The following is a 21,869-nucleotide window of genomic DNA, read 5'->3' on the forward strand; positions in this document are numbered from 1 at the left end:
TTGCCTTTTCCCTCCCTCAAATGCTTAGGGGAGTTATGAACACTAATGCTAGATTCTAAAGGGCTAACCTGGTCTAGGTGCCTATCCCTTTGGCAGTTAAAGAAGGAATATCTGCCTGATGCATTTGGATCCCCCGGCTTCCCGGTAATGTCACCTGATTCAGGCATGGATATTGGTGCGGTGTGGGTTTGGTTCAGGAGCCATGGGCACAATGCTATCTAGACACTGTGACCAGTTGGGTGGGCAACATGTGCAAGACCTACCTCAGGCTGTTCTTTCTGCCAGTGCTGATGGTACCTATTGCAGAAGGATAGGAAATTTTGTGTTGACACATACTTGCATTTCTACCATCTTAGCCCATAGTTGGGTTGCACTTTTATGCTCACCTTAAAGTTAGGTGTGGCCATGAAAGTTGATTGGCTTTATTTCTCTTGGTATTTAAAACATTTTGTTTTGTACTCAGCATACAGTCAGTTCTTAATTTTTTGTCTTCCTTTTATTTGAGGGTTTAATCTATTATATATTACTATAATTATTACAGTTATTGAATTGGATCATTCACCTTACTATTTTTTTCCAGCCATTTTTGTCCCTTTATTCCACTTTTCTTGCCTTGTTTCAAGCTAACCAAACAATTATCAGTATTCAATTTTACTTCATCTAGTGATCTTTTAATAATACCTCTTGTCAAGTTTTGAACTGACCAGTTTTAACTGATGATTGCTATATACACCTTTAATTTTTCAGTGTTAATTTTTTACTACTTTACATGAAGTGTCCTTGATAGCATAATTCTTTGCATTATGATAAGCATAGTATATACACACCCATTTCATAATTTGTGTGCATTATAAATACCACAGTAAAATATTAGTTATTTTTGTTTAAGCAAAAATCACGTTTTTGAGGAAAGGAAAAAAGTCAATGAAAATAATACTTCATATCATGCAGTGTTTATTATATTTAGCATTGTGCCTTTTTTGTTTCTCTGTCTGAATTTCTACCTAGTATGACTTCACCTAAACTGAAGAACTTTACTCAGACTATTTTGCACAGTAAATATCCTGGACAGAAATCCTCTCATTGTTTGTTAACCTGAAAATGTCTTTATTTTGCCTGTATATTTTAAGAGTAATTTTACTGGATATAGAATTCTTGGTGGTCAGTCTTATCCTTTCGTTTTATTTAAAGTTTTTTTTATTTATGCATATAAGAACTGGGGTACAGGCCAGAGGTGCGGGGGACAGAGAACTCACAAGAGACAGAGTGGGGAACAGAACAGGCAGATTGAAATATACTGCCGAGTGGAGCAGCAGGCAAGCCAGGAGGAGTCTGCTGCACCATGTGGGTGCCTCCCTGCCTGGGGATTGAACTCTTGCTTCAGCGGCTGCAGACAGCCTCATAGGCTGCACCCTAACCCCTTGTGCCATCAGGGAGCCCCTCCTTTAATTATTTTAAAGACATTATTCTATTGCCTTTTGGTCTTCATTATTTTGATAAGATGTCAGCAGGCTTTGCAACATTATGCTCTTATACAGAATGTATGGTTTTACTCTGGCTGCTTTTAACAGTTTCCTTTTATATTTGGATTAGTATACTTGACGTGGTATCATATGATTTCACTCTGTTGGAATTCAGTAGACTACTTGCCTATGGAAATTGAACATTTTCAAATAATTTGGTAAATTTTTGATCAGTGTGTTTTTTTTTTTTTTCTATTCCATTATATCGTTGATTTCCTTCTGGGACTCCAATTATAAATGTATTAGATTGTTTCATATTGTCTCATAGGACACCAAAGCTTTGTGCATTTTTATCCAAAAAATTTCCTCCCTCTTCTTTAGTTTGGATGATTTCCTTTCACCTGTCCTTGAATCCACTGTTTCCTCGGTCATTTTTATTCTGTTTTGTGGTTTCAGTTCTAAAGTGTATTTTAAAAGAGTTATTATTACTTGATGATATTCCCCATTCTTCATTAACAATGGCATATTTTCTTAGAAATTCTTGTACACAAAGCTTTTCTCTGACATACAAGTCATACTTTCTTCTTACGTTCTATGCTTAGTAATTTAATTATATGTGGACATTTTGAAAGATACTTTATGGAGGTTCTGGATTTTTTATCTCCTTTGGAAGAAAACCGATACTTGTTCAGTTGATTTGACTAGACATGAACTCCAACCTCTGTCTTCTTTCAGTGGAAAATGTTGAAATCTATGCTCATTCATTGCAGCTTTCAGTTTGTTTTCTTCTTTGTTCTGTAGTGCACCAATACTTTTATCAAAGTTTTTTTTTCACATTCAATCTATCTTGTATTACTCCTTCCAAGAACTGCCCCCCACCCCATACACATACACTTTTCAGTGATTTCGCTCAGCTCACAACTTCATTCTCTGACACCTTAGGTAGCTTTCTATCACCCTGAGTTAGAGGGATTGGAACATGACCTCAGGTAAAAAACTTCCAACTTGTAAATCACATCAATGCACTTTTTGGCTTATAAGGATTGAATTTCCATCCAATTTCTGCTAACGTTGTGGTATTCTTCCATATTTTAAAGAAATATTTTGTATATATTTTATTGTTGTTTGTAGAAAAGCTATTCTGTGTAAGCTCTTTTGCCAATATTGGAAGCTGTAATTTCCTTAAATTCATTTTGCCTTTTAAAATCTTAACCTTGGGGCCTCCCTGGTGGTGTAGGGGTTAAAGTCAGTACTATCAAGCTATCAGCAGCCACTGCAGCATGAGTTCTATCCTGGCTAGGGAGCTAACCCACATGGCAAGGCAGACCTCTCCTGTCTCGCCTGCTGCTCCTCTCAGCAGTGTATTTCAGTAGATCTGCCTGTTCTGCTCCCCACTCTGTCTCTGGTGAATCCTCTCACCACCTGCCACACCTCTGGCCTACACCCTAGTACTTGTATGTATAAATAAAAATGAATCTTAAAAAAATAAAATATTAAATAAAAAATAAAATATTTGAGAAATTAATTATAAATAAATGTCAATATAACATTGTATTGTGCTTTCAGTTTATGAAGAATTCATATATCTATTTTTTATAGCCCTTAACTTAGTCTGGTTAGAAAGATAATTTTCCTACACCCATTTTCAAATAAAGAAGTTGAAATTCTGAGACACTATCTTGTTCAGGTTCATGCATCTAATAAATAGGACAACTGTCATTCGGAATGCTGATACTAAGCTCCATGTTGTTCTGTTGGCACTCAGGCTTTCATGAAAGGGATTCTTTTATCTGCCTTAAGTGCAGGCCAAAGTAGCTTCAATAACCGACTCATAAGAAATTTGTAACCAAATGTGGCTGAGAGAACAAGTCTTCTCTGACAGTGAGGTATGCCCTACTGAGCAAGTTTTGCTAATTCTCACCAATATTCGGTATATGTAATTCTCATAACCTGTATATTTGTTCCTCTACCTTGAGATAGTTTGTTAAAGGCTGATTGGCCTAAATGACTAACATATTGATAGTTTTCCCAAAGCATTCTCTAGTGGTCTTATCTGCAGATTTACACTCAAGGAAGGCATGAACGTGGGATGGGTCTGGCATGAAATGAAGACCCCTGAGTGAACTACCATGGCTATAGAGGTTGGCAATGGAAGTACAGCCAATCAGGAGGGCATAAAGCACAGCAAGTCTTCTTTGTTCTGTAGTGCACCAATACTTTCATCATCCAGGCCTGGATGAGCACAAGGTTGTAGGTCTTGGGAGTGAGAAACACCCAGGAGTCCCATAGTCAAAATCTTGTAAAAGTGGGCTCTAATACAGATGGGATCCCAGAAACAATCAGACCCTGTAAAAACCCCACTCATAGTCTTGAGGGTCTTGGGTGTGGGGCCACCAGTCAAGTCGTTGCTCAGTGCCAGCTTCTCTGCCAGTTGTAAGTCCTCCCCTCCATTTGATTAAATAAGAACACATTCCTGACAACTGAGCCAACTCAGGACAAGACCCCTGCATGGAGATGACAACTGGAGGTCTCCCCAAGGACCCCAGGGACCCAAGTAGGACTAGTATTGGAGCTTCATCACAAACATATGGCAAAACTGCCAAAGTTTCTACACTGATGCCAAGATATATGTCCATTTTGAATGAGTTTTTAATTCTCAGCTTGCTCAATCCCAAGAATTGGTTTTCTGGCCCTTCTGGATTATTGGCAGCTAGGAAAGTATGGGCCATGATTCTGCCAGACAGGCACTATCTGTGCAAAGCTGGATCGCAACTCCCATAGGCTGCCAGTCTGACTTGGAGGGAACTTAAATTTGCCATCCAGAGAGCACCCCTAGAGAGTCTGTTCCTAGAGACTGGGGTTTGCTCCAGAACAGCAATTCTGACTAATTGACAGGGCAATGGGAGACTATTAGACTGCCAAGTATCTCTGCAGGCAGACAGTGGGACACTAGGCCCATTCACCATCATTCCATAGACTTCTGGGTATAACATTAATGTCCAAACTGACCCACTGGGACCACATCATTCTGCACAGATGGCTGGATCCACTGGAAGCTGGAAAATGGAACTCCTGTGAGTGACTCTTCATTGAATATCTGCTTGTTCCCACCCAGTTTTTCTGCGTGCTCTCCACATGGCACAGAAGGCCTTTACATCATGAATTTTGTTTGTTAAACTCACTCTTCATTTCAGTTTCTCTCTATTATTATTAAAACTTCCCCTTTCTCTTTGTCCTACTAGCCTCATCTACTTATTTTAAGTTAAGTTTTATCTTTTTTTATATTGAATGTATTTAGGTAATCCAACATAAATTCCTTCTTGAAGAAGAGAAGTTATAAATAAACAGGCAAATCAACAAACAAATCTGTGTGAGAAGGACTTGAACTCTAACCAATGGCAAACATTTCTCTCCATTGCACAAGGCAGCAGATAAAGCTATAGTTAAAATTTAAGCCTAGGTGTTTTTTTTTTTTTTTTGAGTTCCTGTTGTGTTTAATTTTGGGGGATGATGGTTCATTTGGGGAGTTAGTTGTTCTAAACCATGTGCTGGAGCTGGTTTGTTCTAGCTCATGAGAGAAAAGTTTGTTAAAATTTAAAATTTTTTACAAGTCAATTGATACATTTTGGTAACTTAAAGTCAGCCATGGTGTGAATATTTATGCAGCAAATGTTTTCAAAAGTTACAAATTAAAGTGGCTCCTTCTTTCTTTTTAGAATTGTTTTACCAGTGTTCCACTGGGACTTTCAGTCCTTCCTTTCCTGAAAATGTGGACTAGAAGTAATAAAATTATCTTTGCAATTTAAGATATAGATTAATATGTCAGGCTGTCAGAAAAGTCATGACTCTTTTTGGCAATAGATACATAGAAAAAATATGTCATGACTTTTCCAACAACCCAATATATTTTTTAAAAGATTTATTTATTTATTTATACAAGAACAGGGGTACAGGCCAGATGTGCAGGAGGGTGAGAGGATTCACCAGAGACAGAGCAGCAGAACAGGCAGACTGCTGAAATACACTGCTGAGGGGAGCAGCGGGCGTGACAAGAGAGGTCTGCTGCACCATGTGGGACCCTCGCTGGCCGGCGGGGATAGAACTGATGCTGCAGAGGCTGCAGACAGCTTCACAGCGTGGCACTCAACTGACTGCACCACCAGGGGAGGCCCCAATCCAATATTTTGGATGGGGATAGATGGCAATGAAATTCTGGCCAATGAGACTTAATTGAATGTACTAGCAGGTAGCTATAGTGACCTACTTAACCACTTGTTTACAGACATAGTCCTATTGTGTTGATGTACCAAATTAAAACCTGTCAAAGCTATCGTATGATTTATCCACTGTCTCTATGGGGGAGGAGTGCCATACTGTCCCCTCTTTTCTCTCTGGGATCTCCAAGAGTCCTGGAACTTACCGACTGAAAATGGACCTTGTTACTTCCAAGTACCTTGTGGACTGGTTAATGACTATAACCAGTCCTTCAGAAGGCTAGTTTGTGGATTTTGACTACAGCAAGTGTCCTGTATGATTCTTCTAAATAGATGGTACTGAGTGGCTTATCTACCTTTCAGATAACCTTACTGTTACTCCAATGTGTTTCTGTGTGCAGGGATATAAGTTGTCTCTCAGCAGACTTGTCCCAACATGTGGCCACCATGTACGACCAAGTCTGTTCATGGACTGGATCAGCTAATGTCCAACTAGAAAGGAAATTCCTGTAAGCATGACAAATGGAGGGGCTTAGAGACCTACTTACATAGGTAAAAGAAAACTGCAGAGCCCAACATGGGACAGCAAACAGCCCAACACAGGGAGTATCTTCTATCTGTAGGCCAGTGTGATAAAGGACAGAGGCAGTATTGCCAGAATTCAGGGGCTGGGGTGACTGAGTGGAGCCATGGAAGGGACATCAGGGAGTTCTGAGATTCTTCCTTTGGCAGAGAGAAATGGATATAAATACACTGGTTCATCCATTCTCTGTGCTCTTTCATTTCCCACTAGTGCTTTCCATTGGCCAACTGCAACTGGATGCCCCGTCAGAGGTAAGGGGACATAAAGCCTTTAGGATCAACCTCTGTGACACCTCTGTCATAAGGAGCAGGGTAGGTCAAGGCCAGTCACAGCTCCTGCTGGCCCATGCTGCCCCTCTTTCACCAGAGATTGCTGAGGGGTGGATGCATTCTAGATTATATTTGCTATTTTGAGCAACACTGAGTTTCCCTTAGGGCTGAGGATCTCACTGGATATTAAGGGAACTCCTGATGAGGTAATAAAAGGTCTGGGTAGGAGCCAAGGATTATAGGACAAGAAAGTGCCTCCCATGAAAGTGCCACCTGTTTGGGAGATTTTATACTTGAGACCTTGTGCCTCTTTAGGAGCAACTGTGGAGAACCTGAACTTACCTCACCCTTTTTTTTTTTAATATTAAATTTTATTTTTATATTCCCCCATACAATTGCAAACGCCCCATTCTGACCCCAATCCTTCCCCTCCCGCCCCCCACCCCCCAAAAAGTGTCTCTGGTTCATAGTTTTTTGTTGATTTTGATTTTCACTTTCTTATATTCATTTTCCTGGTCCCTTATTTAAGTTTTCTAGATTCCTGCTATGAGTGAGACCATCCGGTATTTTTCTTTTTCTTTTTGGTTTATTTCGCTGAGCATGATCCCTTCCAGCGCCATCCATGTTGCTGCCAATTGCATGTGTTTATCTTTTTTGAATGCTGAGTAATATTCCATGGTATATATGTACCACATCTTCTTGATCCAGTCATCTATTTTTGGGCATTTGGACTGTTTCCAAAGCTTAGCTATTGTAAACAGTGCTGCTATAAACATAGGGGTGCAGGTGCTCTTTGGAATTGATGTTTCTGTGTCCTTTGGGTAAATACCTAGGAGTGGAATTGCTGGATCATATGGAAGCTCTATGTTTAGTAGGTCCAGAAATCTCCACACAGCTCTCCATAGTGGATGGACCAGTTTGCACTCCCACCAACAGTGCAGAAGAGTTCCTTTTTCTCCACACCCTCGCCAACATTTGTTGTTGCTAGTTTTTTTAATATGTGCCATTCTCACTGGTGTGAGATGGTATCTCATGGTAGTTTTGATTTGCATTTCCCTGATTACAAGTGATGTTGAACATTTTTTCATATGTCTGTTGGCCATTTGCATTTCCTCTTCAGAGAAGTTTCTTTTTAGCTCTTCTGCCCATTTTTTGACTGGATTATTTTCTTTGTTGTTGCTGAGTCTCATCAGCTCTTTACAGATTTTTGTGATCAGTCCTTTATCATTAGTGTTGGGTGCAAAAATGTTCTCCCAGTTGGTGGGGTTTCTCTTTGTTTTTGTTATTGTCTCTTTTGCTGTGCAGAAGCTCTTTAATTTGATGTAGTCCCAGCTGTTTATCTTTGCCTTCACTATCACTGCTTTGGGTGATGTGTCTGTAAAGATGTCTTTGATGTGCAAATCACGTAGTGTTTCGCCTATATTTCCTTCTATGTATTTTATGGTTTCAGGTCTTATGTCTACTTCTTTAATCCATTTTGAGTTGATTTTTGTGTATGGTGTGAGGTAGTGGTCAAGCTTCATTCTTTTGCATGTAGCGACCCAGTTTTCCCAGCACCATTTATTGAACAAACTTTCTTTGCTCCAATGCATAGTCTTTGCTCCTTTGTCAAAGATTAGTTGACCATAAATCTGTGGGTTTATTTCTGGATTTTCTATTCTATTCCATTGGTCTGTATATCTGTTCTTGTTCCAATACCATGCAGTTTTGATGATTATGGCTTTGTAGTATAGTTTGAAGTCTGGGAGTGTGATGCCTCCATTTCCTTCTTTTTTTTTCAGTAGAGCTTTGGCTATTTGGGGTTTTTGGTGATTCCATCTGAATTTCATCAATAATTGTTCTATTTCTTTGAAGAATGCCATTGAGATTTTGATTGGAATAGCATTGAATCTGTATATTGCTTTTGGTAGGATGGCCATTTTAATAATGTTTATTCTTCCAATCCATGAGCAGGGGATGTCTTTCCATTTCTTTGTGTCTTCTTCTATTTCTTTTAACAGTGTTTTATAGTTTTCTTTGTATAGGTCCTTTACCTCTTTTGTTAGATTTATTCCCAAATATTTGATTTTTTTTGTTTCGATAATAAAAGGGGTGGTTTTTTTGATTTCTTCTTCTTCAGATTTATTGTTTGTGTATAGGAAGGCTACTGACTTTTGCATGTTGATTTTGTATCCTGCCACTTTACTGAACTGATTGATGAGTTGAATTAGTTTTTCTGTGGAGATTTTGGGGTTCTCTATGTATATTATCATATCATCTGCAAATAGTGATAGTTTGACTTCTTTTCCTATTTGGATTCCTTGGATGTCTTTCTCTTGTCTTATTGCTCTGGCTAGGACTTCCAGTATTATATTGAAAAGCAGTGGTGAAAGTGGACATCCTTGTCTTGTTCCAGATCTTAATGGAATTGCTTTCAGCTTTTCACCATTGAGAATGATACTGGCTGTTGGCTTGTCATAGATGGCCTTTATGATGTTGAGGTATGTTCCTTGTATCCCAAGAATTTCAAGGGCTTTTATCATGATTGGGTGTTGCACTTTGTCGAAAGCTTTCTCAGCATCTATTGATATTATCATATGGTTTTTATATTTCTTTTTGTTGATGTGTTGGATAACGTTGATTGATTTTCGGATGTTAAACCATCCTTGTGCCCCTGGAATGAATCCAACTTGGTCGTGGTGAATTATCTTATGGATACATTGTTGGATTCTGATAGCTAAAATTTTATTGAGGATTTTTGCATCAGTGTTCATTAGGGAGATTGGCCTATAGTTTTCCTTTTTTGTGTTGTCCTTATTCGGTTTTGGTATTAGTGTAATATTGGCTTCATAGAACGTGTTTGGTATTGTCCCTTCCTTCTCAATTTTTTGGAAGAGTTTGTGAAGGATAGGCACTAATTCGTCTCTGAATGTTTGGTAGAATTCATTTGTAAATCCATCAGGTCCTGGGCTTTTGTTTTTGGGGAGGTTTTTGATTACCATTTCAATTTCGCTAATTGTAATTGGTCTGTTTAGGTGTTCTATTTCTTCTTTATCTAGCTTTGGGTGATTGTAGAGTTGTAGGAATTTGTCCATCTCCTCTAGATTGTTGAACTTGTTTCCATATAACTGTTCATAGTAGTTACTGATTATTCTTTTGATTTCTGCTGTGTCCGTTGTGATTTCTCCTCTTTCATTTATGATCCTGTGTATTTGTGCTTTCTCCCTTTTTTCCTTTGTGAGCCTGGCTAGGGGTTTGTCTATTTTATTTATTTTTACAAAGAACCAGCTCTTGGTTTCATTGATCTTTTGGATTGTTTTTTTAGTTTCAATTTCATTTATTTCTGCTTTGGTTTTTATTCCCTGAGTTTTTGCCCTTCAGTTCCTGCCCTTCAGTGCTCTTCTTCCTGTCTTTCAGGTCTATGCTCAGATACTGCCTTCTCAGCAAGGCTGTCCCCAAAGCCCATTGACATAGTCCCCTGTTCACACCTGCCTCCCTTTAGGCCTTTTCCCCACATTCTGGTTTTTTTCAGAGCTAATATCACCCCTCCACACGCACAACACACACACATAGTGTATACTAATTTGTTTATTGTCTCCATGTACATCAGACTGTTGAGTTCTTAAAAGGGAGGATGAGAATATCAGCCAAATGCCAACCCATATCCCCAACATGCAAATATGCCTGGCTCATAGCAGACTCTCAAGAATAATTTGTTGAATGGGAAGATGGATGGATAAATGGCTGAATGACTTCTCTCCTGCCACGACCCTGCTCTCCCTAATACCTCATCAATTCTTGCCTAAACCATTACAACCATTCCTAATAGATTTTTCTGTCCTGCCCCCTCTGATTTTTCTTTCATACATTGTCACAATTGTCACAATGGTCATTCTTAAATGTAAATCTAATCGTGTCGCTCTCTAAAATACTTTAGTAACTCCCTCTTGTCTTTCAGTTCCTGCCTCCCAAGCTTCTTATCTCTCTTTGGGGACTGTGATATAAAAAATAAGATAGAATTTCTAACCTTCCACCATGTGATTTCTCCTGTATTAGTTTTCCATTTACCTCTATAACAACTTATCACCCAATTAGTGGCTAAAAAACCACATATTTGTTATTTTTAGTTCTGGAGCTCAAAAGTCTGGCACGGGTTTCTCCAGGATCAAGATCATGATGTTGGCATGCTCTTTTTTTGGAGGCTCTAGGAGAGATAATCTGTCTCCTGGCCTTTTATAGCTTTTAGTGGCCACCCTCATTCTTTGACTCAGGGCTCCTCCCTTCAGCCTCAAAGTCACAAATGTAGCATCTGTCTGACCTTGCATCTGTCATCCTGTCTCTGTCTGAGTCTCACCTTCTGCCTTCCTCTTCCACCTTTAAGGACTGTTGTAGAGCCCATGCAGGATGATCTCCCTATTTTAAAGTCATACATTTAGGAGCCTTAATTCTACTCTCAATCTTAATTCCCCTTTTCATGTAACCTAGCACTTTCAAAGGTTCTAGGGCATTCAAGTGATGTGGACATCTTTGCTTGGAAGGTATTATTCTGCCTGGCACAGCTCCCTTTCCAGGTTCCTTTTCTTTATATATCTATTTCACCTGTTCTTTAAGGATTATTCTCCATTTAAAAGTAACTTAACCCTATATTTCACCCCCATGACATTTTTTACAAGCCTCCCTTAAGGCAAGTAATAATTTTAATCTTTTATGATATATTTTTATGTACATGCCTTCTTACCCAATTCCTGGATGGCAATTGCTGGGTAAAATTTATTTCTGTAAGTGAAAGACTTCCATGAACATGTAAATATTTTACAAACCTGTTGCTGAAAAATAAATTAGAGAAAAAGTAAGTGAAAAAAGAAAAAAGAATAGAAGAATTAAAGAAAGAAAGAGAGGAAAGGAGGATTGGAAACTTGATATAGGTAAAGTAGTTTCTCTGTAGACAAAGAGAAGATAACATCTAAATCTTCTGCCCTACTGTATTTTTTCTATAGTTATTCTTGGGCAATCACATCTATATTGACTTAATCATGCATGTCCCTTTTCTGTATATATGTTAGATGCTTTTGAGATGATCTGGGTCAACACCTGGAATAACTGAGGCATTCAAATGTTCACAAACTCTGTTCTCCTTTATTTACTAGCTTATAAATTGAAACACCAATAATCCAAGAAGAGGAAACCTTGAGTCATAAATACCCAAGAGATCCAAACAAAATTTTTACTCAAATTTTGTACTCAAAGCTTTCTGAATTTTCTAAGACCTAAGTATCTCAAGCATCTCAGAATTAAATCCTGAGTAATTAAATTATGGGAAAACACATGTCAAGGAAAATGCAGATTTAGCATCAATCAACTTGGGTTTGAAACCCAAGTCTTTATTTAGCATCTATAGAACTGGTCACATTTCTGAAACTCAGATACAATTTCTCAAATAGGGAGCTGATACTATTGACCTCACTGGATTGCTGTGAGGGTCAAAGAAAATCATACATGCACACACATGTATATACAAACATGTGTATATATGTGTGTTATGTATGTATGTATAGATATATGTGTACACACATATGTACACACATATATACATATATGCACACACACACACACGCACATATATATATATATATATATATATATATATATCTACCATAGTACCACTACAGTAAGTGTTTGGAAGAGGTTTCTTCTTTGAATTTTTGTCCACAAATAGGGAAATGTATCCCTGATGGGACACTTGATCATACTTGACAAATGAAGTAAAATCAGACCTTAGAATTGTCTGCAGTCCTGGGTGGGAATGATTCATGTAGTAACCTCCGCCCTGGGTTACAAAAAGTACCAACATCCTTTAACCTTTAAGGCACCAGCTGATGGCTCAAAAGTATGACCTGAGAGCAGGATCAGTTGTGACTCAAAAGTGGCCTTGCACCTGGCTAATGATGGTGTCCAAGGGCAAGACATGGAACTTTACCTGTTAAAGTAATCAGAAAAGCCCATACAATACAGCTGGAGTTTCCCTTACCAATACTCAGCTCCTACATTTTACTGCAGGTACATTTCAGCCATCTTTTAGATGGCTTTCATTGTTGTTTCTCTCAAGTGTATGTTAAGAATTAAACCCAAGCTAACAATCAATGTATTAATCAGTTTATAAATACCCTCTACTTTGAAGTGCAGGCACTTCTGACTTTGCTTTAACAAGTCTCACATCATGTATGCTCAGCCTCCAAGAGCCTTATTTATTATCATGATAGAAGCTGGATGCAGAGATTCAGTTAGGAGGGGAAGACAGCCATCATTCCTTGATGCTTTTTTAAAGCCTTGCCTCATTTTTACTGACTGAAGCTGAGGACTGCAATGGAAAAATTATTGAACTCCTCACTTGAAAAAGTAAGGGACTGTCAGACATAGTGCCTGGTAACAGGGCATATTTGAAGAAAAGAGATTTTATAAAGGGTTTTTGATGAATTGCAGCAACTCAAAACTTTAGCAGGCAAAATATTGTCAAGAGCTAGATAGGCAATGACTGTGGGCAGTCACTCTCTCCTGGTCTTTTACATCTGTGGGGCAGCAGTTTTCTACTAGGACACACGCCCTTTCTGCTAATGTCACTTGTTTAGAATCTAGTCAGAGTAGCATATATACATAACCTAAACAACTCTCAGGGGGTCACATATCTGGAACACTGAAATGGTTCATAGCCACAGAAAGCTGATTGATCCATGAGAAGAAATGGCAGCTCTTGAGAACTAAGAGCGACAAGCTGATTCATGCTTTGCTCTTTTTGGCATGCCCAAGCACACTTGCTTTGCCAAATCCTGCATTACTGAATTCCCCCTTTGCTCAGGATTTTCACTGGTAAAGTTGCTAGCTAATGAGCATTTTGCAATAGAACACTAGCTGAACTTTTGGACATGACTTTGGTGATTTAGTTTAATGAATGGGAAAGGATTTAAAGGTTATTCAGGGATTGGTTAAATTATGAAGGTAAAGACACAAGTAGATGGCACTGTGTGTGCATAGGGATAGACTGTCTTCCATCCTCTCCCATAGCTTTCAAAAAAAGTATTGGGGTAACTCTAAGGAGTTCATAGTGCCTGAGTTTTAATATGCATGGAAAGGGATTGTTGGGAAGTGAACTCAGAAAGGCAAAAAGAACCCCGGTGTATTTAGGGATGCCTGTTTCCCCTTCAAAACCTTCAGAAGAGGGGAGACATGGAAGCTTTTTGGAGCAGTGACTTTATTACATGCCAGTTTCAAGGAGAAAAACCTGATCACTGGGTCTTGGCTGGTGGGTGCTGCCTAGTGATAGAGGAGCCAACCAACCTCAGGTTGCCAGTATTGCAATCCAGACTCAGGGCCAGGAGCTGTGTCTGGTTTTGGTGTGGCTGACAGAAGACTGGAGTACTAGACTAACTGGGATACCTATTTCAGGGATTTAAACATGGAGTCCAAAGTAGAAACTCAAGTATTTTTTTCTCAGGCATGGGACATGGGCAGCTAGCAATCAAGCTATCTGTGTCTCAGGCTCCCTAATAGTTGGTCCTTTTTTTTTTTTTTTTGTAATCATGACAATGGAAGAAAGTATGTGTGGAAGACTTAGATCTGAAAAGCAATTATCTGGAATTAGGTATGCTTAAAGAAGAGGGTCAGACAATAACTTCAAGAGCTAAGGAAGGGAGAAAGCAACTCTCAAGTGGGGAATTTGGGAGGATTCATGGAAAAGAAATATCAAAATATTTATCTGGATTTACAAGGTTAATTGATGAGAGGAAAAAAAATGAAACCAAAGCCTAAAATTACATTGGAAGAGGAATCCATTCTTAGAATTAAGAAGTCCAGGGCCTCCCCTGGTGGTGCAGCGGTTGAGCGCTGGGCTGCGAAGCTGTCCACAGCCTCTGCAGCACCGGTTCGATCCCCGGCCCAGGCGAGGGTCCCACATGGCGCAACATATACCTCTCCTGTCTCGCCCGCTGCTCCCCTCAGCAGTGTGTTTCGTCGGTTTGCCTGTTCTATTCCCCGCTCTGGCTCTGGTGAATTCTCTCACCTTCCTGCGCTTCTGACTGTACCCAGTGCTTTTGTGAATAAATAAATAAATCTTAAAAAAAAAAAAACTAAGTCCAGCTAGGCTGATGTCAGAAGAATAATCTTGGAATTCCTTAGTGATTGTGAGTCCTAGATTCAGTGAATTCTTAAATAATTTATGAAGAACTAATTTATTCAGCATATCTCAAACATTTACTAAGATACAAACATTTGATTAATCGCTGGGCATGTCGAGATTAATAATAATTAACAATAATAGCAATAAGCAAACATTTGTATAGTGATTCCTTTGTTCCAGACATTATTCTGAGATTTTACATAAAGTAGTTAATATAATCTTTGTAATGATTCTTTGAAGTGGCTATTATAATTATCTCATTTTCTGGATGAGGAAACTAAGGCACTGAGAGATTCAGTCACCCAGGCATTTGATAATAGAACTGAGATTCGGATTCATGTATTTGGTTTAAGAATTTGGGTTTTGAGCCATTGTATGTATTGCCCCTTCAAAATATGTCATGGATCCTGCCCTCATAAAGCATTAACAAGAGAGACTAACACATGAACCCAATTATACCACAATAAAGTTGATTAAAAAATAACAAGTTCCCATAAAAGAAAGTGAAATAAATACGGGCATTTTCAGATAGTCAAAAGTTGAGAGAATTTGTTGCCAAATGACTTGTTCAATAAGAAATGCCAAAATGACTTCTTCAGACTGAAGATAAATGACACTAGATGAAAAATTAGATCTGCAAGAAAGGATGAAGAATATTTAAAAAAAGCTGAATTTGTGGGCAAATGTACTTTCTGGATAGTTTGATTGTATGGTTTGGCAATACTCCCAAATGGGAAAGTGAAACAGTGGGTATAAATACAGATTTCTATAGGGGAAGACAACCTGAATATGTCATGTGTCCATGTTTTACATACATTTTGCAAGGGAGGCTTTCCCCATGAAAAACTGAGAAAGGGTTTGATTCAGGTAAGTCTTCAAAATAGGGATTTTTTTCTGATAGCATCCCAAAACGCGTCTGTGTATGACTAGAAAGTCTAACTGGACAATGTGCTAGCCCTACCTCCTCAAAATTTCCTTGTTAGGCAGCAAAATCAAGTGCTGAATTGATAGAATGAAGTCTGGGAATTTGTTAGAATAGGAAGAAGTTTCAGAACCTGTGTAAGTTCTCTTCAGCCACACAGATGTACTGGGATATGGTGTGTAATTTAATAATAGTACCTGATCATCTCATTGCATTAAGGACCAATACAAGGAAGCTCATGATTTTGGAAAGTACCTCAGGTTTATAGAACTGCTTGCATATGGGGGAGAGCTAGCATTTGTAGTCTTGGAATGACTATAATACGTTGCTTATAGTCAAATGAATGATAGGTGCAATTATAGGATCAGAACATTTTGAATGACGTTTAAATGGTATATCATAATATGGAACTTATTGTAGGTCAGGTTTTCCAAGAGACCCTGAGACTGGAATTTGCATATTCAAGATTTATTATGCTTAGTGTCTATATGTGCATATATTTTTCATGTTATACTTTGAACTTGTCTCTGTCTTTGGATTGCTAGCTTGTGACCTGTAAATATCATATACTTATGTTTTGCTTTTTTTTTAATATAGTCTGACAACCTCTGCCTTTTAATACAAATGTTTTCTCCATTTATAGTTAATAAAATTACTTAACTGTTCATTTTTGTCCTATATTTGTGACTTGTTTTCTATTTGCTCCATGTTTTACAGATTTTTTTTTCCTTTTCTTATCTTATTTTAGGTAACTATATTTTTCTAACCTATCATTTTAATTCCTCTAATAGTTTTTTAGTGCTAGCTCTTTGTGTTGCATGTTTTAGTGGTTAGTCTAGGGTTATTATTTTAATTCTGAACTAATCACAATGTAAATAAAGTATGCACAGGAATATAAAAACCAGTTAAAATCAATTCCTTTAACTACACATTTGTTTTATTTTTGTTATTCTAGTTACATATGTTGTAAATCCTACAATATGGTATTACAGTTATTATTTTAAATAAATAATTTGAATGGACATTTCTTCAAAGAATATGTACAAATGGCCAATCAGCACATAAAAAGATGCTCAGTATTAATCATGAAGTAAGAGTAAATCAAAACCACAAGAAATGCCATTTCACATCAATTAGGGGAGGCTATAATTAAAAAGAAAAAAACAGTAAACATTGGCAAGAATTAGTCATGAATGTGACGAAAATGGACCCTTACAAATTAGTGATGGTACAATGGTGCTATTGCTTTAGGAAATAGTTTGCATTTCCTCAAATTTTTAAGTTACCATGATCTAGCAATTCCTAGTAGTGTAAATCTTCTGTTTTTTATTTTATCTTTTCAACATTGTTTCATCTATATTAGGTTGTACATTTTCATATTAAGTTTAGAATCCCCTTGCCAATATTTATGAATAAATGGAATTTATTCACATGGAGTTTTGAATTTGTGATTGCATTAATTCTGTAGGTAAACTTGAGGAGCATTGCATTTGAACAATATTGAGTATTCAATCCATGAAAATGGTACATATTTTGATTTATATAGATTTTTAATGTCTCTCCACAATATTTTTAGTTTTCATTGTATAGGACTCGTACTAGGATGGACCTAATGTTTTGTTATTGGAACAAGAACAGACACACAGACCAATGGAATCGTATAGAAAATCCAGAAATAAACCCACAGGTTTATGGTCAACTAATCTTTGACAAAGGAGCAAAGAATATGCATTGAAGCAAAGAAAGTTTGTTCAATAAATGGTGCTGGGAAAACTGGGTCGCTGCATGCAAAAGAATGAAGCTTGACGACTACCTCAGACCATACACAAAAACCAACTCAAAATGGATTAAAGAACTAGACATAAGACCTGAAAACATAAAATACATAGAAGGAAATATAGGCGAAACACTACATGACATGCACATCAAAGACATCTTTACAGACACATCACCCAAAGCAGTGATAGTGAAGGCAAAGATCAACAGCTGGGACTACATCAAATTAAAAAGCTTCTGCACAGCAAAAGAAACAATAACAAAAACAAAGAGAAACCCCACCGACTGGGAGAACATTTTTGCACACAACACTAATGATAAAGGACTGATCACAAAAATCTACAAAGAGCTGATGAGACTCAACAAGAAAATAATCCTGTCAAAAAATGGGTGGAAGAGCTAAAAAGAAACTACTCTGAAGAGGAAATGCAAACGGCCAACAGACATATGAAAAAATGTTCAACATCACTTGTAATCAGGGCAATGCAAATAAAAACTACCATGAGATACCATCTTACACCAGTAAGAATGGCACATATTAAAAAAACTAGCAACAACAAATGTTGGTGAGGGTGTGGAGAAAAAGGAACTCTCCTGCACTGTTGGTGGGAGTGCAAACTGGTCCAATCACTATGGAGAGCTGTGTGGAGATTTCTGGACCTACTAAACATAGAGCTTCCATATGATCCAGCAATTCCACTCTTAGGTATTTACCCAAAGGACACAGAAACATCAATTCCAAAGAGCACCTGCACCCTTATGTTTATAGCAGCACTGTTTACAATAGCTAAGCTTTGGAAACAACCCAAATGCCCAAAAATAGATGACTGGATCAAGAAGATGTGGTACATGCACACCATGGAATATTACTCAGCATTCAAAAAAGATAAACACATGCAATTTGCAGCAACATGGATGGTGCTGGAGGGGATCATGCTCAGCGAAATAAGCCAGAAAGAAAAAGAAAAATACCGGATGGTCTCATAGCAGGAATCTAGAGAATACTTAAATAAGGGACCAGGAAAAAGAATAACTATAAGAAAGTAAAAATCAAAATCAACAAATAACTATGAACCAGAGACCCTCTATGGGGGGTGGGGCGCGGGGAGGGGAGGGATTGGGGTCAAAATAAGGGGGTCGCGATTGTATGGGGAATATAAAAATAAAATTTATAATTTAAAAAAATTAAAAAATAAATGTTTTGTTAAATTTATCTTTAAGAGTGTCTTGTTGGATTGTAGATGATGTTGTAAAATTTCCATTTCTGGTTGTTCATTACTACATACTGAAATTTAATCAATTTTCATGTTATGCATTCCTCAATCCTGTTAAACTCATGTAGTAATCTACTAGATTTTGGAGGTTTTTTTTAGGATTTTGTCTGTACAAATCATTTATATCATTCATAGATAAAGTTAGTTGTATATCTTTCTTTCAAGTCTGCTTGAAAGACTTATTTCTCTGTCTTGTCTTATTGAATTGACCGGATCCTCTAGTAAAATGTTGAATAAGGGTGAGAGTAAACAGTTATGCCTTGTTCGTAATCTAATGTCTCACCATTAAACATGATGTGTGCTGTGAGTTTTTCACTGTGGCCTTTTTTCATATTCAGGAAATTTATAACCAGCTTTTAAAAATTTTTACCATGAATCAGATTTTAAATTTTTGTCAGATGCTTTTTCTAAACATATAAACACGTGGCTTGTTCTATTAAACTGGTAAATTGAATTGTTTGATTTTTCAAGTTTAATCATTCTGTGTTCCTAGTAAAAATCATATCTTTTTTTTATGTGTTTCTGAATTTTATTTGCTATTCTTAAAAGAACATTCACATCCATTCTTCTGAGCAATATTGGTCTTTAGTTTTTCTTTTTTGTTCTCTTACTGTTTGGTTTTGGTACCGAGCTAATTCAGAGTGCTTAAATGAATTGACAAATGTTCTTTTCTCTAATTAAAATGTTTTGTAGAATTCATGTCAAATTCATCTGTATTTGGATTTTCATTTGTGGGAAAGGTTTTTTTTTGGATAATTTATTTTAATTTTTGTGTAGAAGAACTCGGGTGTAGGCCAGAGTTGTGGGGGGCTTGAGTATTCACCAGAGACAGAGTGGGGTGCAGAACAGGCAGATTTACTAAAATAAACTGCTTTCCTGAGCAGCATGTGAGACAGGAGAGGTCTGCTCTGCTGCCCATATATGGGTTATCTCCCTGGCCTGGGATCTGAATCAGGCCATAGCAGTGATAGCACTGAGACTTAACCCCTAGGCCAGAAAGGAGGTCTGTGGGAAAGTTTTAAACTAAAAATTCTATTTCTTTAATCTGCATAAGGCAGTATTACACTTCTCTTCTTGAGTCAAATTTTGGTAATTTTTGTCCTCCAAAGAGTTTGTGAATTTTATCTCAGTTAAATCTCAGATGCCTACATCTAAGGAAGTATCTAGAACCAAAAGGATGGAGGATGCTTTCTCATTCCTGATTAGAATATTTATATTTTCCATTGTTTTTGGCCAGTTAACTAGCAATTGATTACTTTTGGTGATTTTTTTTTTCAGAGATCTAGCTTTTAGCTTTATGAATTTTTATCTATACTAATTCATTGTTTCTGAGCTTACCTTTATTGTTATCTTCACTTATTTTGAGTTTAATTTGTTTTTTTTTTCTAGTTTAGATCATTTGTTTGAGATCTTTTCAATATAAGCACTAGAGATATGAATTCCCTATATTAAAATGCTTCATCCACTACAATTTTTGAGAATGCTTTTTATTCATTTTACTTAGTTTAAAATACTTAAAAAGTTTTCTTATGATTTCTTCTTTGACTTATGAATTATCTAAAAGCATGTCGTTTGCCAAATATTTCTAATTTTTCAGATTACTGCTAATACTGTGAGCTTAGAATATATAGTCTTTAAGAATAATACTCTTTAAAATTTATTTTTATTGGGCCTGCCCTGATGGCGCAGCAGTTGAATGCTGGGCTGTGAAGCTGCCTGCAACCTCTGCAGTGCCGGTTCAATCCCCAGCCACCGGTGAGGGTCCCCCATGGCCTGCTGCAGCCTCCACTGCTCCCCTCAGCAGTGTACCTCGGTTCTTCTGCCTGTTCTGCTGCCCACTCTGGCTCTGGTGAATTCTCTCACCCTCCCGCACTTCTGACTGTACCCAGTGCTTGTATAAATAAATAAATAAATCTTAAAAAAATTTTATTTTTATTTTATAGCCTAGCCTGAGGTCTATTTCAGCAAATATCCTGTGTTCACTACAATATGTCTATATGTGGATTTCTACCATTTTATGTAACTGTGTATGTTTGATTGTGTCACTCAGGTCTGGGAGACTATTAATTTTTTCTAATTCTTTTCCTCTTTCTGTTCCCTGAGCTAGAATTTATTGAACCTATCTTTAAATTCATTGATTCTCTTTTTTGTAAGTTTCAGTCTGTTCTGAAGCCACTCTAGCAAATTTTTTCTTTTGTTTATTGTATTTTTCTTAATTCTAGAATTTCTGTTTGGTTCTTTATTTTAATTTGTCTCTTTTTGGATATTCTTTACTGAGTAATACATAATTATTATGAGTTTTAGAGGTTTTTTTTTAACATTCTTTGAGAATATTTACAATACCCAGTTTAAAATCTTTGTGTGTGTTTCTGACATCTATGTTTCCTGAGGGACAGTTTGTATAGATTATCTTTGATTGTGTCTGAGCCATACTTTCCAATTTCCTTGCATGTCTTGTAATTCTTTTTGAAAACCGGATACTTAAAGTAATACACGGCTGTGAAAATCAGATTCCTGTCATCCCTCTGGTTTGTTGTTCCTGTTCTTGGTTGTTGATGTAGCTTGCTTGTTTAGTCTTTTCCTGACTAATTCTTAAAATTTGATGTGCTTTCTTACATGAAAGTGATTGTTCACTGAACTGTGTAGCTTAGTGATGAGCTATTGGTTATGCAAAGATTTCCTTAAATATCCTGAATCATTAGGTCTCCCAAGATTTTCTTAAAGATTTTTGTGTGTCTGGGCATGTGTTCAATTCTTTAGTAACAGTTAACAATTCTGCCTAAGTCTTGATTTTCAGTTTGCGCAGAACCTCAAGGTTTGATGGAAATGAAAGATTTATGGTCTTCTCAGGTCTTTTCTGGTCATGTACATGACCTCTTAGTTCTTGAGAATATATTCAAGTGTTAAAAATCCCTTTTATTTGGACATCTCATTTTCCACTTTTTTCTTGTAAGATTTTTGATTACCTTTTTGTTAGTTCTGGCTTTTATTGCTTCCTCTGGCAGCTGTGATGTCAAGAAAATGCCACTAATTATTTCAACAAATGCCCTGAGTATCTGACTATTCACACAAAAAGATTTGAGAATCAGGTCAAATAAAGACAAACCTCAAGAATGCTGGGCAGGTCAAATGGTGATAATTTGCTGGAACATTTTGAGCTGCTCTTAAACTTTTCCATCTACTTCATTGGCTCCTAGTCTGATCCTCTGTATAGCTACT

This window comes from Talpa europaea (genome assembly GCF_964194135.1).
Source record: "Talpa europaea genome assembly, chromosome: 7".
In the NCBI taxonomy this organism is placed as follows: Eukaryota; Metazoa; Chordata; class Mammalia; order Eulipotyphla; family Talpidae; genus Talpa; species Talpa europaea.